Source organism: Malania oleifera, chromosome 7 (genome assembly GCF_029873635.1).
Source record: "Malania oleifera isolate guangnan ecotype guangnan chromosome 7, ASM2987363v1, whole genome shotgun sequence".
In the NCBI taxonomy this organism is placed as follows: Eukaryota; Viridiplantae; Streptophyta; class Magnoliopsida; order Santalales; family Ximeniaceae; genus Malania; species Malania oleifera.
Window position 1 is genome coordinate 45,119,021 of NC_080423.1, and position 6,805 is coordinate 45,125,825.

Sequence of the window (6,805 nt, forward strand, 5' to 3'; positions counted from 1 at the left end):
TTTAAGCATGAGTTAAGCATTTAGAATTATTTACCAACCAAGAATGCCTTGTCCATTTGAAAGTGGATGTGTATACTGAGCTTCTACATTTTAAACCTAAGCCACTTCCCAAGTCTAATGTCATTACCAACCCCTAAATCTAGTCCTAGGGTCTAAGGAAGAATTAACTAATTTGGTAATATTAATTTAGATTCATTTTTCCTTAGGCGCTAAGGGGTTTGCTTACATGACAATCCACTCCATTTCTTTATCTAAGCCTTTGGCACTTCTAGCTTTACATTTGGATTGGATGTGCTGGTTCCTTTTACAAAGTAAGCTCATTTTGTATATACGTGAAGAATCATGCTTATTAAACTCTTTTTTCTTGATGAGACAAGACAATGATAGTGAGACCTATAATATGAACCATTTTAAAAGAATTTATTTCTTTTAATTCCTAAGGGTTTATCATCTTCTATTCTTCCTTTAGGCAAATAATTTTTAATATCTTCTTAACCTTTTTCTTTTCAAGGATGGCATGATACTTTTTTAATTTTTCTAATTGCTTTACCAACCTATTACTCTCATTTTTCAAAAAGGTTTTCTTCTTAGACATCCTAACTAGAATTTTGTGCATTTAAATGATTCATTTTCTAGTGTTGTATGTGAGGGCATGCTTTCATTGTAAGATTCAATAAATGATTCATCACAAAATTTATCACTATATCATTCATATGAATCAATGCATACAATATTATCATCAGAACCAATAGATGACTCATCATACAATGTATCACAGGATTTGGCACTAGAGTCATCACAACATGCATCACATGAATTATTGCATGAGCTAATAGCACAATTATCACTAGGGAAATCGGATGATTCATTGCATGATATATTTCAGTATTCAACATGAGAGTCATCAAGTGCATCAATAACATAACTATCACAATATTCAATAGACGATTCAGCAAAAGATACAACACGATACAACACAACATTTGACATAAGAATCATCAATTGAGCTAAAGTGAGAGTCATATACTTCCTTTTCTATTAATGCAATTTCCCCATCATTTACCACATCTGGAACATCAGAACTTGATACTTTAGGAGGTGGTCTCTTCCTTCTTCTTGGTCTCTCCGTATTTCTTTTCGAGCTGTTCCCAGATTTCCTTAGCACTAGCATAAGCCATGATCTTATGAAAAATATCAGTCTTTAAAGCATAGTATAATAAATCTATGGCATATGAATTCGCATGCAATAAATTTATATCATTTTCATTAGCTGGCATACAAATTCCTTTGATAATCACCTGCTAGGCCCTCCATTCCATCGATTTTATAAACATGCTCATTCTAATTTTCTAGGTGGTGTAATCAACACCACAAAATAATGGAGGACTGGGGTGATCGTCCCTCTCCGAATGGGGATACACCAAATTGAGCCACTGCAATCTTTTACAAAATCTGTTAACCCTAGTGCAATGAGACTCTGATACCAATTGTTGGAATTAATGTATTCCCAAGAGGGGGGTGAATTGGAAATTTGAAAAATTTATCTCCTAGGTTAAACTATCCAGCAGCAATATATACACAACTTAAGGTCTGTTTATGCAATCCTAATCATACTAGTAAATAATTGAGCAAATATTTAAACAATTAAAGCTGACTCAATATTTCTCAATCATTCACAATATTAAAAACATAAACATTCAAGTGCAAAAAATAAATTATGCAAATTAAAATCAAGCACAAGAAATGTTATTGGGGTTCAGCCAATACTGCCTACGTCCCCCGCCTTGGCTTACCAGCACAATGATTCCACTATAAGCTCACTTCGCGGGTGGAGCGGCACCTATAACAACCATGTCAATTAACGGGGTTGACCTCAACCTATAACCGCACCTTACTAGGATGGTGCACCTACTTTTCCTAACCGGGTCTAAGCCAATCCAAGACTATTCACCAAGGCTAGTCTCCCTCTTTAGGCCCACACTTGGAATACAACATATATAAAAACTTGGGTACAAACAGATGCTTCTTACACAAGCAGATATGTACCGCTACGCATAAGGACTAATCAATGCACCTCAAATAGATAGGAATTATAAGCTTTGTGCTATACGTGTGTTAAACACTCAATCTTATGTCAATATTCAATCAAGCACAAGAGTGTATAATCTAAGTAGTCTTTGAAACAAATAATCAATGTAAATCAATCACCTCAAGTTTCAAAGTGTTTTAACAAGATTATTCAAAATATCTCGAATATTATTTTCTCATAAATAATAGCTCAAGAGATATTTAAGAATATGTAAGCTTGTGAAAAATATTTTTGCAAATAAAAAACACACAAGCTTGATGAGTCTTGCAACGATGATGCAAAAACTCACTAGCTATGAAGATTTTTCCCACACAAAGATTTATTAAATAAAATCGGGGAAAAAATCTTTGCTCAACCCTCAACAGAAAATCACATACACAAAAGCAAGTGAGGGTTTCCAGTAATATGGAACAATGAATAAAACACTCACAATGCTAGATTTCTCAAAGGAATGGAAGTATTTGAGTGTATGGGGTTGGTATAAGGAAATAGGGCTCTCAAATATTTAGAGGAAATTTTGCTAATTAAAATCCCTAATCTCTCTCTAATCAAGGCAAATGAGGAGCTACATATAGATGTCCTCAAAAATATTACCGTTGGGGACATAGGAGGATTTTTGGAAAATGTTTAATGAGGGTTAATAAAATTAACAGCGTTTTAACCTTGGTAAAATCTGAGTAAACCAAGAGGATCGGTCGACCATTTTCATGGTTCAATTAACTGAGGTGCTCAGTTTGGTCGACTAGAACAATTTTGAACTGAGAAGATGGTAGACCATTCTTGAGGCGATTTCTAAAACTCCGAGGTTCGGTTGACCAGACTGAGTTTGGTAACCGAACTTGGGTGTTTGGTCAACTAGGTCAATTTCCTTCTATAAGTTCGGTTGACCAAACAGTTTGGATCTCCCCACGTGTTAGCTCGATCGATTAAAGCGTTGCAACTTATTTTAAGGTCGGTAGACCAAAGGGTCAAACTGTTGACCCTAGGGAAGTTTAGTCGATCGAGGTCCTCTGTGTATTAGAGTTTGGTCGACCGATCATGCCAACTTTGGGTATTTTAGTTCTATTCCTCTTAGGTAGTTGCCCCTATTTATATGATAATCAATTCTAGGATTATGCGGGACTTTTTCATGCAATATAGTGTCCTATGGTCAGTTTAAGGTTTGAGCTTATTTCCTATCATGCATGCAGAAGCATTATTATAGACCATAGACAATTAATATTATAGACCCTGAATGAATAAATATAAATTACAACAAATAAATATTTTGGGTTTTTATCTTCTTCAAGTCCATGTGCACCATATGATATTGCTAATTTATCTTGCACACAAACTAGATCACACATAAGATCCTTGTGTTTTGTTAGCATCAAAACCAGAGATCGGACTCAAAAGTCAACAGTTTCATCTATTGTTTGTGCTATAGTGTAGCATTGCTCTTTTCTTTATATTTCTGGATTTTATGTGGATGCTACTTACATAGGTACACGAATTGATTATTTGAGCACCATGTAATGTTTCCTTCCCATGCTTTCCAGGTTCTTTTTTTCCATACTTTAGTAGGGACACTGAAGTTTTAAGTTGGGGGTAGGGGGTTAGGCAAACACTACGTGACACATTTTAAGCACAAAAATGATAGAATTTTAAAAATTTTAGTGCACATTGTCTATTACATGCCATGTTAGCACATTTGATGTCCTTTACATACTTCTATATAGCATTTATGTTACATGCTTAGGTTGTATCATTTAGATGACTTTATTATGCGCACTAACAATGTAGTTGCTTGTGTGTAATTTTACATGATATAGCCAATGTACGTGTTTTGCCACTGTAAGAGGATTGACTAATGATTCCTTCGTTTTAATATTATGGTATAAGTCTTGTATTCACATGGTACTTCACAAGGTTAGGACGCACGTTCACATGATTTGTTTCACTTAGGGTTCCTTGAGAGCACTGAGAGAACAACCATGGCGACTATGACACCTTGTGAGGTTATGTTGAGCCTTTCATTTTTCTTTGTGAGAGTCATTTATATAAACTCTCAGTTCACAAAACTCAACTTTCCTTCTCTGGATATTCTTTGCATGCTAGTCTCTGTATTTGTATTTGCTAGCCTAAAGATGATGTCTAGCAAGGAGATATAAACCAGGTCTTGTAGCCTACTCAAGACGTAAGAATTAAGCCACCCTCAGAGATGGACAAAATTCATAAACTCCTTTTCGAGCTTAGTTCCTTTATTGGTAGCATGAAGACACAAAAAGTTGACCATGAAAGAAAAATGTATAAAGAAAACAAAATTAAGTAGAAGAAAAAGAAATGAAAAATTCATAGAATACCTGTTCTAAATACAAAAGGGTCAAGTTAGGGACACAACACATCATCCTTACATGTATGAAGCTTCTTCAGTTGTTTGGTGCAGATGATGTATTCATGTCTAGTTTATGAATAAGTTAATTTAGGGTGGTCTTGGTTGGATGTGACAAGTAGGTGAGAAGGCGCTAGGGCGAAGGACTCAATACCTCATTAATAGGCTGCATCCCATTCTCATGAGAATAGTTCACTCCACTTTTAGCGTTAGTTCTTCAAAATATGTGAGATGTTTAATCATGCATGTCTTCCTCACATACGAGAGTGAACCCATCTTCTTGAGTATTTTTTAGAGCATATTGGTGAGACTGAGTCAAACGACAATTCTGTAGGTGTCTAAGGGTGACCTAAGTGTGATGAATCATTCACTTTACACATGCCTTGTAACTTTACATGTCTATACTTGAATTTATATGATGATATTAACTTTGAATTGCAATTGCTGGTTGATTCTCTATGAGTTATGCTTTTCTTGATGATTATACATTGTCGAGACTTGTATGAGTGATTTGCTATGGAGTTGTTTGTATAGTAAAGTTACGTATAGATAAGCCTACTTGTAATTAGGTTATATTCCTGTATGTGAAATGACATGATTATGTTACATGTTGCTTTTATTGAATGTCTAATGAGATTGGTGTTTGTGGGTACCGCGCTGGAAACCCTCACGAGACTATACCTCGTCCACTAGGGTCACCTAGGGGGTTTAAAGTCTTGTTGTATATGGTAAATGCAACCGCGTTTCTCACAAAAAAAGGAGGTAGATAGGATTTTATAGTTTTCTTAATTTTGCTTTGCTTGAGGACTAGCAAAGTGTAAGTTGGGGGGTGTGATGTGCTCCTAAAATGTACTATTTTAGGCCCCCATTTACCTTTTTTTTTTTTTTTTCTCTCATTTATCTAGTAAACACCATTTCTTATCATAGTTCGGAGTTATGCAAGGTTTGTTCATGTTTTAGGAAAAACATATTAAAACCAAGGAGTTAAGCAATGTAAGAAGCCAAGGAAGTAATTGGGAAGCACAAAGCTCAAATCATATGCTCAACCAAGCCCCTAAAACCTCAATTTATTAAAGGAAACAAGACAAGGTTCAACCATTATGGTGCGACCAACTACTATAGGGGGCAACTAGGTCATAGAAGAAGACTCGAAGGTTCAGATTGAAAGAGAAATGCTACAAGGTTTGACCAAGTGCTCGACCAAGTGATTTTGAGTGGTGACCAAGTCGACAACTTGAGATTGACTAAGCTAGAGATATTAAGAGTCTAGACCAACTGCTCGACCAGGAGACCTTGAGGGGCGACTAGGTCGAGAACCTGAGATTTCTCTGAAGTTGAGATCCTGCAAGTCTCGACCATCGGCGCGACGAAGAAGACCCATTGGCGCAACTAGGTCGAGAATGCCTGAAGTTTGAATCCTTGATTTCCTGCGAGCCTTGACTAGGGCACGACCAGGGGAGAACAGGGGTGCGACTTGGTCACTAGACGCAAACTGCTTTGCGAGATTTTCTATAGAATTTTCCTATTTTGAATTTTAAACTTTGTAAACCTTTTTGGGTATAAAAGCTAGCTTCGTCTATGTGTCTAGGGTTCCCCTTTGACCACTCTTTGGTTAGCGACAGACCTAGAGAGTCTTTGGGTGCCATATAGATTAGATTTTACTACTTTTCTTTCGATTCTTGTACTGGTTCATTCTTGGATTCTTCGAAGGCCTGTGACAACCTTCGAGTTCTGGGTGTTGCCATGTAAATAGTTGGTATTTTGGTTGTAATCTTGATTTCTAATGACAGACTATTGAGTTGCAATTGAATCCATTTTTACATGCTTTCTTTGCTATGCTTTCATTTAAATACATGCACATTAAATACCCGCACTTTACTTTCTATGCAAGTTTACATCTTTGATTGTGATGAGACCATAGGGTAAAGGATAACCTAACTAGGGATTCAGTCACTTATATGGATTTGGCTACAGTCCATGTACTGGGTGTTCTCGTGATCGCTGGATAGAGTATACCTTGGTTCCTGATTGTACTCCGAACGATTGGTGCATCTTCACTACTTTATGCCACTCGAATGGTTCACTTGAGTGTTTAGCCTAATACGGATAGCTGACCGAACATAACTAGCACACATGATAGTCTAGGCTTGATTCATAATATGATACCTGATTTCTAGGAGTAGTGTTAATATAATTTTACAAGCTTCCGTCATTGTTAGAAAAACACTTTCAAAATCTCACTTTTTTCTCTTTTACACAAAGTGTAGTAAACTAGGTTGGAAGTTATAAATAACTACATTGTAGTTTCTTTGGATCGACACCCAACTTACTCACCGTTTTACTGA